The following is a 22,022-nucleotide window of genomic DNA, read 5'->3' on the forward strand; positions in this document are numbered from 1 at the left end:
ATCAAATACGTAACGTCGCGCCTCGCTATAAATGATTTATTACCTGTCCTATACAAAACGTCACATGTCACACAAAAACGCACACCTGATACGCCTTTTCCACAACAGATGGCGTTATTCATCAAGCAATCGATAATAATCCTAATTGGTTTCAGATATGACTTAGATTCCGTTGTTGTTGTGTAGATAATTTGTATGTTGATAACTTTTTGTACATTAGCCCATTCGGTCCGTGAAAGTTTGACCGTATGTGAGGCGGAAAAAATATGCTTTCTTTGGCCCTTGGTTAGAATGTTGACCGACGGGATTTGGAGCGATAAAAAACGAAATAAAATTGGGGTGATTAGGAAAATTCAAATTATTAAGAATACTATAACTAGTTATAGTCATTGTGACGTTATGTTATTGCAAAAAACCGGCCAAGTGAGAGTCGGACTCGTGCACCGAGGGTTCCGTACTTTTTAGTATTTGTTGTTATAGCGGCAACAGAAATACATATTCTGTGAAAATTTCAACTGTCTAGCTATCACGGTTCATGAGATACAGCCTGATGACAGACAGACAGACGGACAGACGGACAGTGGAGCCTTAGTAATAGGGTCCCGTTTTTACCCTTTGGGTACGGAACCCTAAAAAAGTAGAAATTAATCGTAGAAATATTGTCGGATCATGCTTCTTACAACTGACATATTAAACTACCAAACGTATTCGTTTGCACTATTAGGCACAGTTTTTATTAAAGTCTCCTAAATCACCTATCGAGATTTATTTTACTTCCTTACACGTGAAATTTAACAACTTTAACAAACTTTGGACAGGTTTGACAGATTGAACTTAGTCGACACATCGTTTGGCTGTAACTTATGTAATATGTTATTACGTAAATTAATAAAAGGAGTACTTCTGGTACTTTACATTTATTCTTAAAGGTGAGACCTACAAAAGCCACTAATGCTTACATTTATTTTATTTATCGTTTATTGTGTATTTTTATTGTAACCTTATAAAATTTAGTGTCACTATTTAAATATATGATAGTTTTTAGGGTTCCGTACCCAAAGGGTGAAAACGGGACCCTATTACTAAGACTCCGCTGTCCGTCTGTCACCAGGCTGTATCTCATGAACCGCGATAGCTAGACAGTTGAAATTTTTACAGATGATGTATTTCTGTTGCCGCTATAACAACAAATACTAAAAACAGAATAATATAAATATTTAAATGGGGCTCCCATACAACAAACGTGATTTTTTTGCTGTTTTTTCCGTGATGGTACGGAACCCTTCGTGCGCGAGTCCGACTCGCACTTGGCCGGTTTTTTAATTAAATGATTAAATAAGAATATCTAAGTTTGTAGTCAAAGGCACCGAAAAAAGTACGAGCATTTATCTTTGAGAAAGGCTACACCTTTTTAACTTTTAATAGAGGGCGCCCCTAGCACAAACAGTAAACAAATTTCTTTGATGAATCAATGTCACATAAAATTTATTCGTTAAAAATATTCTGTGAAAACTTGTCAAAAAACTGTTTACGGCATAGTATATATAGTTGGTCAAACCAATTTGTCAGTCAGTAACAACCAGGAAAATTATACTCATCCCTTTCTTTTGGGTGATAGTACTAGTGTAAGACAGAGATAGTATAATTCTCTCTGTCTATGTTTGAAATGAGACAGTCCTTTGACAAACTATATGTTACTCTATAATTTATATGGGTTTACGGTTTGTGCTAGTGCTGCGGCACTAGCTACTCTGGCGGCAACACATTGCAGTAATACTCCGTATTATTTAAACAACTTTTACAAGTTTATATGTGCCATCTATTCATTTCACATTGCACACGTTGCACAAGTATTACACATTACACATCTTTATACTAGAGCACTATTTGATCGCCCACACATCTAATCTCCCATTTAAAAACAAATTAACTAAAATAACATCACAAAGGAACATAGCATCACCTTTTCCAAGTGCAAAATGGATGCACTACTTAACTTACGTAATTTAATGTTGTCACATCGCTTTCAATTACATTAAAGGATTACCCTAATTCGTTTTGAAACTAAGATTTGATGTAATGTCGGATTAAAAGTTTGAAATAACTTATCTGAGTTATGTGTAATAAATCTTTGTAAGAAGTAAACGATTGTTTTTAGGGTTCCGTACCCAAAGGGTAAAAACGGGACCCTATTACTAAGACTCCGCTGTCCATCTGTCTGTCCGTCTGTCACCAGGCTGTATCTCGTGATCTGTGATAACTAGACAGCCGAAGTTTTCATAGATGATGTATTTCGGTTGCCGCTATAACAACAAATACTAAAAACAGAATAAAATAGAGATTTAAGTGGGGCTCCCATACAACAAACGTGATTTTTGACCGAAGTTAAGCAACGTCGGGCGGGGTCAGTACTTGGATGGGTGACCGTTTTTATAGTTGATGGTACGGAACCCTTCATGTGTGAGTCCGACTCGCACTTGGCCGGTTTTTTTAATAATACAATGTGTATTTTAATGAATATGTTTGATTAGACGATTTGTTTGATTTGCATATCTAAACTTTTTTAAAGAGTCATTAGGTATCATCAATGAACTGAATGATATAAACAGAACTATGCTGCCTGTTTTCCAGTTATATGTCAACCAGCAAATTATAGCAGCAATTGTGCAAATTTGCACCTTAAACTACAGACTTAAAGATTAAATTCAAACGCTAATAGTAACTCCTAATACATTGTTTTTCAACATTTTTTTCGTAAACAGAAACCTTGTCAAATAAACTTAACATAATCCCTGAAACAAACGTTCCTTAACAAAGGAAGAAATTTCAACACCAAATTAGCCACGAGCGTAGCGAGGGCTTTTAACAGTGGGAACATTCCGTCACTATTTGGAAATAAAGAAATGATGTCGTGACAGACCGACGACACTTTTGTGTAATTTTTTGTCGGTTATGAGGTCGGAATTAAGTATTGCCCACTGTGTGGTAAAAGTTTGTACAAAAGATTTTTTTTCCCGATAGAAAGTGTCAATGAAATTAGTTTAGGTGCTAAGCACGTAGTTATTGATAGGGCACGTTTTTTCTTTAGTCACGCCGTGTTTTGTGAGCTTTGGGAGGTTTTTATTTTGGATTAACAAAATGAGGTTGAGCTTAGGAATACAAACAGTTTAACCTTAAATATAACCAAAATAATCAGATATCAAAAATAAATATTCAAAAAGTTTTTTATGAAATTACTGTACCATCTGTATACTGCATATTTTTCCTTCAATCGCTTTTTGCACTCAGGACAAATTAAATTTTGAGAAGATATTATTATACTGTAACCATATTAAGAGTGAAATTTTAACCACCAGCCAAACTCTGTGTAGTGACTTTATAGGTCATACTGAATAACTTTTATTATGGGACCAATGCCGAAATCGCGAAATTTATACTACATACATACATACATATAATCACGCCTATTTCCCGGAGGGGTAGGCAGAGACCACGGATTTCCACTTGCTACGATCCTGACATACCTCTTTCGCTTCGTTCACTTTCATAACATTCCTCATACACGCTCGCCGGTTTAGGGTGCTCTTAACCTGGCCTTTCTTCAGGATTTCCCCGATCTGATCAGAGAAAGTCCGCCGAGGTCTGCCCCTTCCAACTCCCGTTTCTACCTCTCCCTTATACACTCTCTTTGTACTGTGTACTCTCAAATTTATACTGTGTTAAAATATGTATTGTGTACTTATGAAGCGCATTATTCATAAGTGCCAGAATATCGCATTTTATTCATAATGTTTTTTTTTTCTTAATATTTGAATAATTTATTTTTATTGATAAAACCTTATTACTAATATAACATTTAAAACATTTGCGCTTTAAACACATATTAAATTCGTGCGTGGATGTTGCGTGTCGGACTATTGACAATTAACATTTATCTGTAGTGAATGGTTTGAAAATGTGTTGTCTAGGTCCCCAAACTTTTTCATACACTTTTGGTCACACAAATCTCTGTTTTGACATTTTGTTGGGACGTCAGTTAGCCGCGACCACGACCAGTGAAATCTGTGTCGAAACGTCGGTAACTAAAGGTAATAAAATAAATTCGCGATATACCCGATTGTAAATGTGCTTATTGATAATGTTACATTATGCGTGCACTTTTACATAATAACTGACGTCCCAACAAAATGTCAAAACAGAGATTTGTGTGACTAAAAGTGTATGAAAAAGTTTGGGGTACCTGGACAACACATTTTCAAACCATTCACTACACATAAATGTTAATTGTCAATAGTCCGACACGCAACACACAACATCCACGCACGAATTTAATATGTGTTTAAAGCGCAAATGTTTTAAATGTTATATTAGTAATAAGGTTTTATCAATAAAAAAAATTATTCTAATATTAAGAAAAAAAAAAACATTATGAATAAAATGCGATATTCTGGCACTTATGAATAATGCGCTTCATAAGTACACAATACATATTTTAACACAGTATAAATTTCGCGATTTCGGCATTGGTCCCATAATAAAAGTTATTCAGTGTGACCTATAAAGTCACTACACAGAGTTTGGCTGGTGGTTAAAATTTAACTCTGTATAATAGCGTATTTCCAATTTCAAAGAGAAAATAGAAACTTAGATCTTCAGACACTTATTAGACACCTAAATCTCTACTCCTATCACACAAATTGAAATCGTGAGCATAGCTTAAATAATGTAGTGAGTTTAATGTATTATATACCTTATCGGTTACGAGATAAGGTTAGGAATGTCATGAAACTATCGTTCCGTTGAGTGACTTTAGTACATAGACTACTTTCCGTAGACCGTGCATGACAAAGTGGGTGCAGTCTCACATCATATTACATTACAATGACTAGGTATGAATGTTTATCCCTAAAACTTTATTTTTGTTGTTGATATTTTTGATTAAAACGGAAAGGAAGATGCAACTGTAACTAACAATTGCTCTTTTATATAAAATTAGTGGACATCCTAGAATTAATGAGTGGTAATTTCATGCAAAACGCAAAATCTTTAATAAATCTTGTGTATTAATTTAAAAGACCTAATTTAACATCTCATAATTACGTGAAATTGTAACTAGTCGCACTGTTTTTATACCTAATTCGAAAACTAAATAAATTAAAGTTTTTTTTATATAAAAGAATAATAATTTATTTACATGAAAGATATAGATGTAGATTAGATTTTAGATTTATTTATTTCATAATATTAAATTACAATATAAATTATTTTTGCACTAATCTATACACAGTGTATCTATAATTCTATATACAGTGGTACTTCTAAACTAAATTAATAACTAGCTTAAATCTAAAATAGGCCCTTGACGCATTGTGCCAAGGATGCTGGCGGCAATTTCTCGTTGTATCGCGACGCTGATACACGTTATGCGAGGAAGCTGCCAGCTCTTCGGTCACCAGTTATATCAACCAGACGCTTCGCGATTTCTTAAGATTGAAATTAATGTGTAAATGGAAAAAGGGGTGCTTAAGTACTTTTAGTTACTCAGTCAGCATGCTTCATCTATAGGCAAGCGATCTACAGCCTAGCATGATCGCCGGGTGTATGCGAATTTCTCTGCATTTCTCTCACTTTCCAAGCAGGTTGAATAACCCATGTTAGCTCATCTCATTATGTCAGCGATATGAATAATGGGTGAATTAAGTCATCGTGCTCTAATTTTGTCATAATCCAAGTGGAGTTTAGGTTAATTATTGTCTAAGCGCTTAGTGACTACTCAGACCTTTTTATTTATTAAAGTTCATGTGTTTAGTTTGAATTTGCAGGAATTTTTGACTATTCCATACATTGTAAGTGTAAGGTCAAGGTGAGGAAAACTGGAACTTGGAAAAACGGTTACATAGAGCCAGAATTATCTTAATTGTATATGTAATTATGTACGTTTCTGATACCTCTACCTCTGAAAGGTAGTGCTTCGTTCCTTCTACTCTACCGACTACTTGCAAGTGGAGTATCTGTACATGCAAACGCAAGACTCAGAATCAGAAGTGACAAAAGTGCTTATAGCTGGTCGCGATCGGATCAGCGACAAAATCGTCAATCTCGAAAAAAAATTGTATGCCAATCGATTCCATTTCTTTCCAGTATCTGTGGATATGATGGCCTTTATCTAAGTGGCATCGTGATGGAAAATATCAATCGCGTGGTGTTTAAAAGTGACATTTTACTACCCAAAATTTCTAGATAAAGCCATCCACAATACGCCTGCTGGATCAAAACTTCTAGAAGCCGTTAGGGCACTAAGAAAAGCCACAAATGAAAGGAAATGTTCATCACCCGCGTTGTATCTCGCGTTGTTCAATAATTTCCCAGAGAAAATCCAAGCTGATTACTTTCTACAACCTACATACGGACAAAGACACCATTTGTCTATGCTTGTCGTGCAATCTACAGCTGTCATTATAGCGATCGTTACAATACAAGTGTGTGTTTACATATATTCGCTTTTGTATGGTGAGACATGTTTATTTTTGTTGCCGATTTCTTTTTTATTAGATTCTTATAAAATTTGTAAAGTTTGAAGATTCTCGTTCTGGGCGGAATAAACACGAAATTCCATTATGCGACAAAAATGTATATGTATATACATACATACATACATATAATCACGTCTATTTCCCGGAGGGGTAGGCAGAGACCACGGATTTCCACTTGCTACGATCCTGATATGTATATAATATTCCGTTAAGCTATAGTATGAATTTTCTCAAAAGATTTTTACGCCTAAGGCCCTACTCTGTTAAACAAAAGCCATTGTTTTGTTTCTGCGAGTGTTGGGCTACCGTCTGGGCGCGTGCCAAAGCAATACGTGTAATACTCCATACGTGTTCGAAACACGTTTTTAGGACATACTTCTATGTAATTGTGCTTTAGTGTTCAGAATAGAGAACTATTCACCAAATTTAAAGGTTCGACTTACCGAGGTTTCACTACAGTATTGTATTTTCGATATCCTACCAAGCTGTCAATTGGACACTAGGCACAAAGCCTGACCCCAATTTAACTAACACTAGCACTAAATAATACCTGTCATAAATATGATAAATGAACTATGCGCTTGGCGTCAAATTTCTCCTTTAGAATTACTAGAAAGTTGAGCACTAAACGCCACTTGTACCATCACACTAATTCGGGGTTAACCGGTTAAAGTTACCATGGTTACCAGTACAATTTGACACTGGGTTAACGGTTTAACCGGTTAACCCCGGGTAAGTGGAATGGTGCAATTGGCACTAATAAGTATAGGCACGGAAATATGTTCTAACTTTAATTATTACCAGTAAAATGTTATGGAATATGTGAAAGGGTAATCCAAATTACTACGTTATTATCCATTTTTGCTAATGATATAAAAAATAAATAACGGAAATAACCTACTTATTGAAAGTATTTATTTATTTTGAAAATCGTATGATAAAAAAAACACACACATCACATGTGATGCAAAAGCTATGTGCTTGTCTTATATAATATATATTATCAATAACTACTAGATGTCATAGGTGTTGACGTAGTTATATAATTAATTTAATTTAATTTAATAGGTTCGTTTTATCAATCAATTTTTAAAATTTTAATTTAATTATTTATTAAATCATTTTACGGTTTAGACTCACTTGTTTTAGTCACTCACGCGACATGCGACTAGGCTCTCCGAAACATGTCGCGTGAGTGACTAAAACAAGTGAGTCTAAACCGTAAAATGATTTAATGTTAGTATGTCTCACAACAGTTTAAATTCGATTAATTATTTATTTTAATTCTATTTTAAATTGTAATTTAAACAATGTTGTAATTTTAATTTCTAAAGTTGATTGATATTTAATTTTAATATTTTATATTTGATATGTGATATATGGATTCCAAATTGTCCGAAATAAATGATTTTATTTTTTATATATTGCTATTAAGGTGTCAAACATTAATTGCGATATTTATCTTGCATGTATATCTTGTTTTAAATCAATATTAATTAATATTGTGTTCGGTTACCGCGATAGTTACTCATAGTTTTATTTCAATTTTTATTACTTTCTAACTAGGTTTTCATATTCAGGGTAGTAAAATCATTTCAATAATTCTGTAGAATACGGTCTCTGATAGGTACTATTCATTAAACCATTCAGATATATTATATTTGCTTGACCGAAAATAAATTTGAAAGCAAGTTGTTTTAATATTATGTGCACTGTTTATACACTTCGGACCACAGAGTTCAAAGATATATTGAAATAAGGAAAAACAAGTTTCCAAATGTCACATCTTTTATTGAACCATATCAGTACTTCGTACAGTCGCCATCAGATATATCAGAGCGCCCGAGGTGCTCAAAATATCTGAACACGCACTCTAAGGCCTTGACAATAGAGGCGTGCTTATATATTTGTGAGCACCTCGGGCGCTCCGATATATCTGATGGCGACTGTACAAACAGCAACACTCTTAATAATTATCCATCGGTGGACCTTATGCCTTTAGTAATAAGGTTTAGAAACTGTCAGTTAACAATGTGGGCGATGGTACCGAGGCGACGACAGAAATAACTGATCTTGAGTGAACCTTATTCAAATGACATTAAGGTCTATCATCAGTGTTCAGTGTTGCTATTGGTACCGTGGCGACAACGGAATGCAGATTAGCAATTTAAATTAATTTAATGTTTTTTTTTTATAGTTGCATTCAGACAGTGCGAGGTTAAACACAAATTGACATGAATGATATAGTCTGTGCGGAAAGAGTCGTGAAATATATGGGAACCAATCAAGGGCCTGACACTCTTTGATAGAGAAAGATAGTCTTATTGCGATTCCTATAAGAGGAAAGAGAAAATAGTGCCATGCTTCGTCCTTATCACCAACCGGGTAGCATCATAGGTAGGAGGCGATGGTAACTAGATGAATTTCGAATTTAATTTATTTGAGTAGCCATTACGCTTACTTTCTAGGCAATGGCAATGAGATTGAATTATGCAGGTGTATAGAAGATTACACCAACAGTAGGTATGCATTTTTTTTGTCAGCCAACTACTTAGGGCAAACTACGCTGCTAGACAAAGGCTTCACGCTTTTTTCTCCACTTGACTCTATTGGTTGAAATTTTAACTACTACTCTTTACAAAATGCAACCAATTCGTCGCGCGGTGTCTTTTTGGTTTGACTAAGTATCAATCTAGTAGTAACTTTGTGCATCTTTTCCGATGCATGCGGCATACTGTGCTGCTCAGTTCCACAGGAACCATATATATCTAACTGTTTTTGCTAACTTTATGGTATCAATTAATTGATTAACAAAAATTCCGTGAGACACAGACATATTAAATATATTAATAACGGGTCACTCACGTATTACACATGTACATGTCGAGCGTTTTTCGACTTAAAATGCGCGAGTGATCCGTTATTAATATATTTAATTAATTTATTAATTGTACAGACTGCTTGATAGCAAGCAGATACTGTTAACTGGAGGAGATGCATAAATGTATTTTTTATCCTTTACGTACATACATGCAACCAGGACTTTTGCTGACTGTAAATAAGTCACCTTGTGAAATTTTAATGCATCTGGGAACACTACACTTTTTTTCTAATGAAAAGAAATATACTTAGGTTCAGCGCACCTGCTGTACGTCTGTATGCAGTGTGACTACAGGTAGCCGGCAGTAGGCGTTTTAATTATATTTCGATTAATCATTAAAAGAGAAAGGATACTTATTTATCATTTGAAATATAGTTCGTACTTACAGTTAGTTTTAGGAAGCCGATTCCATTTAGTTTATAAACTTTTGTGATAATTTTATGAACGTACAAGTTAAGATACATTTTCAGACTAGATATATCTAAAGCTTAGAATAAATTTAAAAGTGGAAAATTACTGCCTTGGGTGAGACTTGAACTTAATAGCATCGTTCGCAAACGTTTCTGCTTGTTAAAAATTAATTTAGGTATGTACATGTACAGTAAAAATATTATTAATTTACCAAACAAATTCGTTTACACCGTTAGTACTGCGTTAAGTACCTACCTATTCTTGATTAGTAGAGTATTTAAAGTTTAGTATTCTTGATTTATAGAAAACAAATTGTAATCAAGTAATTTAAATACTTATGTATTCTTTTCTACCCACAAGTTGCCAAGAGATAGCGTTTAATTGAAAAAATCATGCATTCGTCTACCGTCGCAGTCTGAAAATAACGATCATATTAAACATATTTTACGTATTTTAAGTCGAAAAACACTCGACGCGCGTGAGCGTTTTTCGACTTAAAATACGTGAGTGACCCGTTATTAATATGTTTAATATGTATGTGTCTCACGAAAGTTTTGTTAACGATCATATTGTATGAGTATACACTTACTTCGGAGAAATTCAACTGATTTTAACCGAAGCATATTCGTATTCTATCTCTTCGTTCGGATTGATTAGCATATTTTAAGTTACCACTTAAATACATACTAGCTTTTGCTCGCGCCTTCGTCTGCGTGGTGTAAGTAATTTGGGTAGCTTATTTTTTATCCAATCTGCTTTTTATCGATTCCCCAAACTTCCACCCCCCCCCTTTTCACTCCCTTAAACGATGACTTCTGGGATAAAAATTACCCTATGTCCTTTCCCGGGACTCGAACTATCTCTATACCAAATTTCAACTAAATCGGTTCAGCGGTTTAAGTGTGAAGAGGTAACACACAGACAGACACACACTTTCGCATTTACCTATATAATATTAGTATGGATAGGTATACTTTTATGGTAATACAGATTTTTTTTAATTCACCGATTTGCCAACCGACGTTGACTATAGCATAATGTATATAGACACTATGTACAGTCGCCATCAGATATATCGGAGCGGCTAAGGCGCTCACAAATATCTGAACACGCCTCTATTGTCAGGGCGTTAGAGTGCGTGTTCAGAATTCAGATATTGTGAACACCTCGGCCGCTCCGATATATCTGATGGCGACTGTACCTACGCTTTAGCCTAAAGCCTAACTAGGCCGTAAATAGCATTTCTCCTACCAACAATTGTGCAAGCATTAGATCAATAATTCAAATAACCTTAAAGCTGTCTCATTACGAGTGATGAATGCAATGACTCTAACAGCCAGTTCAAAAACGCAGTAAGCGTCAACGAAACTCATACACCGTTACCACTTTCTGAACGTGTGTTTGAATTTATAGCATTACGTACTGAGTGCAGGGCTATAACCGCGAAAATCAAAGTTCGCAAATTGCGCGCATCTGTCTCTGTGTCTCTAATCACGCCTTCATTGGAGTAAAAGAGAAAGATCGGTTTTCGCGGTAGCCCCTCAGGCAATTCGTTAGTCGAAGCCCGTGCAACTAGTGTTAGTAAATACTCGAATCTCATGAGTCTAGAAATAACAAGTAGTTTGACTTCATGGGTCTTTTGAGTCGTGACGAGTTGAATTAAAAAATACAGTCTTCATGGATGAAAGTACATCATCATCATATCAGCCCTTTATCGTCCACTGCTGAGCATAGGCCTCTCTTCCAGTACGCCACTTGTCCCGTTCCTGAGCTAATCTCATACAGAAGTGACCCGTCTTCCGGATGTCGTCCACCCAACGAGCCAACACGCCAGGGGCTTCGTTTATCCGAAAGCAGCCACCATTCCGTTAACATTTTAGTCCACCTGCCATCACTCAAAGTACATACAGAATATAACTAAAAATTTGCGTCTTTAAAATAAGTATGGTGAATGTGAGACCAACTATCAAAAGTAAGACCGTTTAAAAGCTCTTTCATCGCTTCTAAAGGGGCCCACTGATTAGTCCGCCGGACGATATCGGCCTGTCAGTTGTTCGGAACTGTCAAAATTTCGTTCTACAGGCCGATATCGTACGGCGTACTGGTAATCAGTGGGCCTCTTAAGTTTTGCGTTTGTACAGGTACACATACTCCACTTACAGAAGAAGGTCGGTAGAGCAGAAGGGGCTCTTCGTGTCTGACTGTGTCTGAGCGAAGTACATATACAAATACGAGACTTACCCTATAACGGTTTTCCCAACCAAAAATTTAACATGCCGATCTTAAGAGTCCCCGGCAAGCTCGGCTCGTTCCCATTTAAAAACTACGTGTTGGATTGTAATGAAACTTTGCACATACAATGACATGAGGTATATCTAGGTATGTAATTAGTTTATATAGCTCCAGTTTATAAAACAAACGAAATAGAGCAAAAACAAGTTTTGTATGAAAAACTTAAATTCGCTGTATTATTTTAACAATGGTATCTGGAGCTACATAAACTAATTACAGACATAGATATACCATATCCTATTGTAAGTACAAAGTTTCAGAGCAAACTAGCTACTCGTTTTAAAACGAGAGCGTAACTACGTTTGTATGGAGAACCGAGCTTGGGGACCCTTATTTACCTACATTTCTTATTATTGTTAACCAGAAATTGTATGCAATGACAACGCATATTAAAAATTGCAAAAAAATTGAGTCTTCCAGAAAAGACTCGAATTTTCTACAGAATACATAGTTCAGTAGGCGTTTGGAACTACCCTGCGCAAAAGCCGATGTCTTGCGCACGCGCCTTGCGACATGCGCGTAGACACGCGACGAAACGCTAAACCACGATAACTTTACTGCCGTTACAAACCTTCTGGTTATGATATTAAGGTCTATTTTCGTTAGGTTTAGCTGACATATTGACTTTGTTCTAAGATATTCTGCGAGTATTAAGTTTCTTGTGAATTCAATATAAAGTCCGCATTAGTCAATTTTGTATGCCGTTTTTGTTTTTAAAGAGGTAATTTAATTAAATGATTTTTACTATCTCTTTAATGGCATACTCGAACTGAGTAGAAACAAAAAGTCCTGACACTGAAAGGAAGAAATGTATATATTCTCTTAAAAATCTAAACCATTTAAATAGCAAAATTAGATAGACCACATTACAAAATCCGTGGTTTCCCAGAAAGCTTATTCTGAACTGAAGTAAAACTGCTATGCTATTATTAAAAACTTGAAAAAGGACCTACTGGATATCTGTTAGATATCTCATTTCGATCAAGAGGGCTACCTCGTTTGTACCAACTCGTTATTCAACTTCGAAATTCGATAAAATCATAATCACATCATGATCTATAGAGATTTATATCGATACCCGACCATTAAGTAAGGATAAAACGAGCTATTAGCCTAAATAATGGGTAAAATAATAATTTCCACGTGAAAGTAAGGCGTATCCACTTTCACGCTTCTTACTCCCAAATGAAAGGGTTCATTTGGAAGTAATTTAATAAACTGGTTATAGTGCATAGTGCATGTGCACTGTCACCAGGCTGTATCACATTGAAATTTTCACAGATGATGTATTTCTGTTGCCGCTATAACAACAAATACTAAAAACAGAATAATATAAATATTTAAATGGGGCTCCCATACAACAAACGTGATTTTTTTGCTGTTTTTTACCGTAATGTACGGAACCCTTCGTTCGCGAGTCCGACTCGCACTTGGCCGGTTTTTTTAATAAAGTATCTGTCAGGTCAGAAAGTGATTTAATTACTATTTATAACGAGAAACACAGGCCTACAAAATTGATTTTTAAACGGCTGGCCACTCTAGTCTAAATCAAGAAACCAAGTTCCATTCCAGGGGCATTAGATATACTCAAACCTACATTGAAAAAATCACGGATATACGTACATACCATGAACTTAACTTAAAGCTTAGATAAGCGGACATGAGAGGAGACGTGCGGGCATTAGTTGTAATCCAGTGAAACGGAGAAGACATGTCTGATCATCATCATCATCTCAGCCGAAAGACGTCCACTGCTGGACAAAGGCCTCCCCCAAGGATCTCCACAACGAACGGTCATTCGCAGCCCTCAACCAACGGTTTCCCGCGACTTTAACCAGGTCGGTCCATCTAGTCTGGGGCCTTCCCACGCTGCGTCTTCCGGTTGTCTGATGGTTACCACCAATGCTATTCGTTGATTCGCGCACGTCTTCTCTCACCTCACTAGCTCTTTTCCGCCTGAGAGGAAGGGTAGCCAAATAAACATTCTATCGTCATACACACAGTTCTCTGACAATGCAAAGATAAACGCCCATCAATATGGTGAGTTAACAATGTTGCTATTACTACCATCGACCACACATTTAACTTGCAATTATAAACTTTATCGCAATGGCATAAGTTCTACTGCAGGTCGGTCAAATGTTAGTAAGTACGTAAAAGCCTTACATCATGTTTCTAATTAAAACCGATTGAGTTCTCAATATATTTTCCTCGGCTATGATACCAATCAAAAGATATGTTAGAATGCGACCTTGTTAATTTGTAATCTAGAATAACCTCTCGCAGCCAATCAAGTGGACCGGTCCAATCTAATCACACATTATAAGCAGCAGCACGTCTAGTATATCATGACCCCCCAGAATCGAAAGATGTGTGATTATGTGTAAAAGTTACAGTGGTTATGGACGAAATGATCAGCTAGCCATACACGCACGGATTTGCCCGTCGGATCTGCCTGAAAGATGTGTCTGGCGGACACATCCGTCAATGTGTGGCGAGAAATAGACACAGATGGGCAGCGGACGGGCATCTGGCGGACAAATCTGTGTCTATTTCTCGCCACACATTGACGGTTGTGTCCGCCAGACACATCTTTCAGGCAGATCCGACGGGCAAATCCGTGCGTGTATGGCTAGCTATCGGTAAGATCGTTATTGAGCACTTGTCGAACAATTTTTGGGCATGTGTCTAGTATAACTTGGTCCAGAGAATCCAAACAACTATATATTAGTAATTGAAGATGCACACTGGTGTTTCTGTGATGAAGGGATACGTAAAGCGTTGTGAACAAGCGGGAACACTTGCTTTGGAAATGGTGTGGAATTGTTAATTTAAAACTTGTCACATATACAAGGTAGAATGAAGCCCAGGACCGTGAAACCAGGCACTTACAATTTATACAAGCTTTTTATCCTAGTAAAAAAAATATCGCTCCGGATCGTATCTGCTTCAACAGATCTCCTTTGCAATTCAACGGGGCAACGCTGCCAGTGTCATGGGGACTTTTGAACCAGCTACGGTCCGAAGTGGGGACTTGGCCTAGTTTAATTTAGTGTTTAAGATTGACAAAGCCTGTTGCGGATTATATCATTTGTTAGTAGGTGACGAAGCCTGTAGCTGTAAAAAAAAATATAATTACAATGTTAGCGTAAGCAAATAAAATTTCGTTTTGCTAAAAGATTAACCTTTCGTATGCTTAGTAGTAGATCTGCTCCATATATATTCAACTTAAACATGAAGTTGTCACGATTGCTATTTATATGGCAATTTTTTGACATGAGCATACGAAAGGTTAACCACTAAGTAAACAAAAAGCATATACTTCCGTCATACGAAACCGCAAATGCATACAGTAATTATTTATAAATTCAACAGAAGCTAGCAGGCCAATTCGAACGTACACTGACATCAAAATGATATTTGAATCATTTTATTTAGTTATCGTGCGTCTCGCGCGCATACGGACAAGTACGAGCAAAATGCACGATAACTGAATGACATCATTTCGATGTTATTCTTATGGTTATTCTGATGTCAGTGTACGTTGGAATTGGCATGTAAAGTTCATCAATAAATAGACATCAACCATTCACTAGACTTATCCAACTTTTATCAACCATTCACTTGTTTAATTAAAAGATTATAGAATACTTGTCAACTTGACATTGAAAGGTGCCAAGTATTGGAGATTTCTCTCGCATAACTTGGGCTTGTCCACGCTGGATATTTGCCTAAATATTTATGTCAAAGGAGAATAGTTGAATAACTAGTTTTTTGGCTTATTGTTGGTGTTGGTTTCGAGCTTTAGCAAAACACGATAAATGGAAATTGGACATATATCATAAATAGGTATATACCTACCTGCGTAGACTTGAAATTTTAAGAAAACGGGTTGAATTTAGGTAAATTATGATATGATAATACGTTTTACAAATCGAACAAAATTAATGATTAATGCGAAAAAAGTAAGTAATACATTTCGTATTATTTTTGTGTATTTTTTTATTTTATATCCATATTGTAAAATAACCAAACCTAAGACTAAAAATAAATCCATACTAATAGTAATAATAAATGCGAAAGTGTGTCTGCCTGTCTGTCTTTCTGTCTGTCTGTTACCTCTTCACGCTTAAACCGCTGAACGAATTTAGTTTAAATTTTGCATAGATAGTTTGTCCCGGGGAAGGACATAGAATACTTTTTATGTCGGAAGTCATCCCTAAAGAGGGTGAAAAGGGGGGTGAAAATTAGAAATAATATGAATTGCCTGTTAATTGGTGTTAGCAATTAAGCATATTATGCTCAAAATTATTGCCATTATATTTTATCCAGGCGCTATACTTTAACTGCTGGAACTAATTCCACGCAGACGAAGTCGCGGGCAAAAGCTAGTATGTACATATATACAAAAAAAAACCAGTCGTTATTCAGATTTAGCTAACACTAAGTAAAAATTATTTTCAAAGCCAACTCCATCTTCATTATCTTTTTACGAAAAATGTGTTAACAGCAAGTACAACAAATACTAGAAACAGAATAAAATAAATGTTTAAGTGGGGCTCACATACAACGCATACAATAAACGTGATTTTTTGCCGTTTTTTGCGTAATGGTACGGAACCCTTCGTGCGCGAGTCCGACTCGCACTTTTCCGGTTTTTTTTTCTAAAATTCTAAGGTGTGTGAATATATTCATAATTCATAATGGAAAGAAAATGCAAATTGCAAAACTATGTCACGCCAAAATATATCAGCCAAAACACTATAAATACATTTAAAAACCTGTTAATTATGTATTTACAAGTTGGAACAGTACCTATATAATCTGTCGAATTTCGTTTTATCTGTCAATCGATCCATTAGGCTGGTTACGAACGACATTTCAAAACTATTTGAATTAAGTCAAACTTATGTAAGAACAGGAATATAACTGGTTTTGCTGCCAATATGCTGACAGCATTAGAACGTATTTACGAACTTTATTTCCGCACTTACTTTATAATATTTTTGGACTCTATTGCATTCCTTTTGTTAAAATATAGTATATTCAAACATGCGTTGATAAAGTTGATGAAAATGCGCGGTTTCCAATTTTTTTAATGCCACATCGGTGGCAAACAGGCATACGGACGTAGCCTATGGACGCCTGCAACTCCAGAGGTGTTACATGCGCTTTGCCGACTCTTTAAACACCTGTACACTCCTTCTTCCAATTATTCCAATTATTAAAATAGCAAAACAGACCAAAGCAGATGGTAGAGACTAGTGATGTGCCGTTACCGTAAGTTACGAGAACAAAGAGAATCGTCGGGTAAATTACGCGGTAACGTTCTCCGTACGGGTAATTATCGAGAAAGTTGTCTAAGTTTTAATTTTTTTAAACTTTTTTTTACAGAATTGATTTTTATTTAGGTAATACAATCTGTACTGAAATTTGCAAAAAAATCTGTCTACAGGAACTAGTTTATTACCAAAATTACCGTAAATTACCGCCGTAAATTACGGGGAATCTTCCCCGCGAATGTTCTCGGGTAATTTTTCTAAGATAATTTTTTACTTTAATCAATGATATAATTAGATGTTAGAGATGAAATGCACCATAATATTAAATTATTTTAATAAGTTTCATTCGATGTGCGATTTAAAGTGTTTTTAATGAAAGTAGATGCTTGCCTAACGAAAAATAAAGTGAGTTCTTTATTATTTCAGCCAGCCTAATTGTATAAAATCCATCTACTACTCTATCTCTACTAGAGACCAAAATAATAAAATTTACTGAATAAAATAAACGTGATTATATGTAGTTATGAGAGTCAGAGTAATGATATAGTAATAACACTATCTAATTTTACTTGTAGTACTTAAACTTATTAAATCACATTTAGAAACGGGTCTATCGCGAATTTATTTTGTTACCTTTATTCACCGACGTTTCGACACAGGTTTCACTGGTCGTGGTCGCGGCTAACCTGACGTCCCAGCAAAATGTCAAAACAGAGATTTGTGTGACTACCCCACGAAAAGTAAAAAATTCTCTAATAATTAAAAGTTTCTAAATGTGATTTAATATGTTCAAACCGCGAAAGTTTTAAATGTTATACTTAAACTTAATTTAAGTAGCAAAATAAACATAAAGAAATAAATAACGTTTTTTTCCGAAATGGCCTGCCATATATTAAAATAAGAATTTAATATCCAATTCCGATCACCAACCTTGTCCTTACTTAATTACCTGTTTTAAAAATCTACAAAATCACTGCCGATGATATAACTAATAAATAATAATAATTAATTAAAAGGCTCAACCTGACCGTCGATGATATCATTCGAATCTTGTGGGTTTAGTGAGATATGGGACGGATTTGACAGTTCTATCTTGAACCTAATTGACATGGAGACTATATAAAAGAGCAAAATCTCTCTGTATGAAAAGTGTCCATAAAAAAACAGTAATTAGGCGGCGCCACCATACACCGAAATAATACCAAAAACAACCTACGTAATTTGGTCGGGCTATTTGTTGCCTTCCTACATGTCATACTCATGTCCCAGAGCCTGCCTAGCGCCACCTATTTACAGCTGAAAGCTGGTCACTTTTGCAGTTCTGCCATAAGAGATTGTCGTCCTTTCTATAATGTCCATACTAATTGAGTTTATAAACGTCACATTACAATATAAATTATATACAACATATTATGTGTGAGGTCATATATATATTAGTGATAAATCTCCGATGCGGATACATTTTTGTTTTTTGTGACTATTCAACATTTTTGTATCGGCTTCTAGTCTAATGTATTTTTAAAAGTTTAAGACAAGCGTTTTGCTAAATTTATTTAAATGAAGCCAAACTTAAATATGCTTACTAACTTTAAAAAAAATTGCAAGCCTTATTATACAAATATTTATTTATGTATTTTATAAATATTATTTAGTTACTTTTATATGAATTCAATATTAATATGAATGTGTGTTGGCGTTATATAAATGAAGTAAAACCGAATATAATCTCATTGGCATGATTTTGTACATTTTTCGAAATTAAACTATCGTGAGACATATTTCAAAATAATTAGATCACTACGGTTACACTCACTAGTATTTTTAGTGGTTTTTGGCGACATGTTTCGAACTCGTCACGCACGCTCGTCGTGCACGAAGTACAGCCGCCGCGGGCACTCGAGCCTGAGGAAGGACTCCTGACGAGTCCGAAACATGTCGCCAAAAGTGACTAAAAATACTAGTGAGTAATCTAAATATTTTGTACATTTTTATAATTTATTATAACGAATTTTAATATAACTTTTGATAGCTCTCAGGCTGAGAGCAAACATGATAAAATTACGCAAAAGCTTATTATATCACGGTAACCCATTTTAAATCATTTTAATGAAGGTGTTTTACCTTAATTTATCTAAGTCATGCAAATATGAGGCATGTTAACTACTAGCAGAATACTTACTTACTTAGCTATAATTATTGCGTAATAGTAAAAAAATACCAATAACAAAACACGCACGTGCCATTTCTGAACTATTCACAGAATTGGCTAAAATCGGCGGATGTTTGTTACAAACAACACAAAATCAACTTTAAACTGAAGTTATAAGACACATATTTCTCATACGATGTTATTGGTGCTAGAGGAACCAGCAAATCGGAAAAAAGATAATGATTGAAAAGATACAGCCACGATTGCTTACTTCCGATAACCTTTGGATAAATTCGGAAGCCAGCACGGTGTATTAAGGATGATATTTTGTGAATTTGAAAGACTATATTAACTTGTTACTGATTATACCTATATTAATAACGGGTCACTCACGTTTTTTAAGTCGAAAAATGCTCGACATGTTTCACTCCGTACCGAGCAGTGTCATCAGGAGCTTGCGTTAACGGCGGAGTGAAACATGTCTAGCGTTTTTCGACTTAAAATACGTGAGTGACCCGTTATTAATACATTTAATATGTCTGTAATAAATTCTTACGAGTCAAATTTAACCTACTTATAACAGCTATCTCGTTTTTTTATACCACGCGGGTGGAAAACAAGCATACGGTCCGCCTGATGGTAAGTAGTCACGGTAGCTTATGGACGCCTATAACTTCAAACCCACAGTAGAACCCCATACTGTAGCCTCTCATGGTCATGGGTGCGAAATTAATTAATTTTTCTACGGGCCTTTCAGACACTATATACCGTATTTTTTTTTATTTCCGTTAATTTCAAGGATGCATTCCTGAGCTTAAATCTAGTAACTTTCTCAAAGACACCGATATTCTAATTAACTCCATTTCGGAGGTAATATTTTTTTTATCTTAAAAGATCTCTACGAGCGTGTATACTTGCCTTAGGGCATGTTTACTAGTTAAGTACGAGTTCATACATTTGATACTAAACTTTAAGTTACTATCTCGGACGATCGATGTTCGAAATGACATTGATATGTCACAGTTTTCAATTACGTTACAGTTACAACAACGCTATATGCAACATTTTAATTATTTTTGCGTTGGGGTAAGACAAAACGTTGTCCGTATGCCGAAGCATTACGGGCGACTTTTCATCTTACCCCTCATGAAAACCCCTTTCAATCTTACCCCAACGCATTTGCTATGCTTTAAGCTTATGCTTTTAGTTTTCTTAAACGTACTTAACCACCCCCCGAAGTTAACGGAATTCAATAAAAACACTGTGTTTAATCACAACCATGGGTACCATTACACTCATTCAAAACCCCAAATATACTATTTCCGAATATCCTTTCAATTGAAAAGCGACATTTCACACATGATCAACTCTTATTGTCCACCTAACATTGTTATAACCCTAACTGGACCATTCGTTTCCTTTTATACCTATTGCTACTCAACTTCAAGCTTTAACTTAACATATTACGGTTGATTTTAGAGTGATGTGTGAATTTATTTGTTTTTCCATGTCATACAACTTTTAACCTTTATGCAACATATCAAGGTTGTTTTCCGAGTGTATAGTAATTGTGTAAACTAATTTTTATGTTAATTTTTGACATAAAAGCGGTGATGAAATGTGACAGGGCGTGTGTGGGACTCGTAGTGAGCTACTGAATATAAGATGAGCTGCGTGCTTTGGGTTCTTGGTAGAAATTTGTAATATATTAAAATATATTTGTAAAATATGCCACACGACTAAATATACGTACTACAAGATAGTGTCATAAGTTATGTATAACCTGGAGCATTTTGTAGCAGTTGACATTTTACACACACGTAAATTCTTCATCTGAAAAAACTAAAGTAGTAGGACAAGATATTATTTTTCTCAAAAATGGACGGCAAAGTCGACGTTGCCGGTTAAAAAGTAGGTCGCGAAGTGCGTAGTTTATGGTCTGTCAAAAAATTAAAAAGTTAAAAACATTGCAGTCTCGATTTCGGGACTGCAATGTTGCATACAAATTCCATTATTTGTCGAGTTCCAAACTTTTTAAAAGTTGAAGTGGCCATATCAAATGAAGGCATAGGTCCATTAAACAGCCAAACAGATGATCAGTACTTATTATTATAATGTTGGTACCTCGACTATTTAGGTGTCTCAAATAGGTTGGCGTATTTTCAGCAGAAAAATACACTTCCATTTTAAATTAAAAAAATAAAACGGCGGCAAAGCAAATCTTTTTACTTTTTTCTGTGAAAATATATACATAACAATGTTGCTTCTGTAAAATATTTCTATTATATTTGCATTTATTGCGCCATTTTTGAGAAAAGCACTATATATGACTCGGCTGGAAGGCTACTTGCTGGCTTCGGATTCAATTAAACGGACTCCCAAGGTCGTCCGTTTAAAACAAATCCTCAGCCAGCAAGTTGCTACTTCCGAGCCTCGACAATAATGTACTATTTCATTTCTCATGCTCTGAAAGA

General features: G+C 35.4%; 1 protein-coding gene and 1 long non-coding RNA gene across 3 annotated transcripts in view; both read right to left on the bottom strand.

Moving 5' to 3' along the window:
• LOC134755650 (uncharacterized) overlaps positions 1-22,022 on the bottom strand; it is a 276,948-nt gene that overhangs the window by 172,143 nt on the left and 82,783 nt on the right. The gene's annotated exons all lie outside the window — the stretch shown is intronic.
• On the bottom strand, positions 20,310-20,819 carry LOC134756253 (uncharacterized). The gene is made up of 2 exons (XR_010129109.1): positions 20,779-20,819; positions 20,310-20,434 (listed from the first exon to the last, which is right to left on the bottom strand). It is a non-coding gene; the product is annotated as an uncharacterized LOC134756253 (long non-coding RNA).

Source organism: Cydia strobilella, chromosome 3, assembly GCF_947568885.1.
Source record: "Cydia strobilella chromosome 3, ilCydStro3.1, whole genome shotgun sequence".
NCBI classification, from domain to species: domain Eukaryota; kingdom Metazoa; phylum Arthropoda; class Insecta; order Lepidoptera; family Tortricidae; genus Cydia; species Cydia strobilella.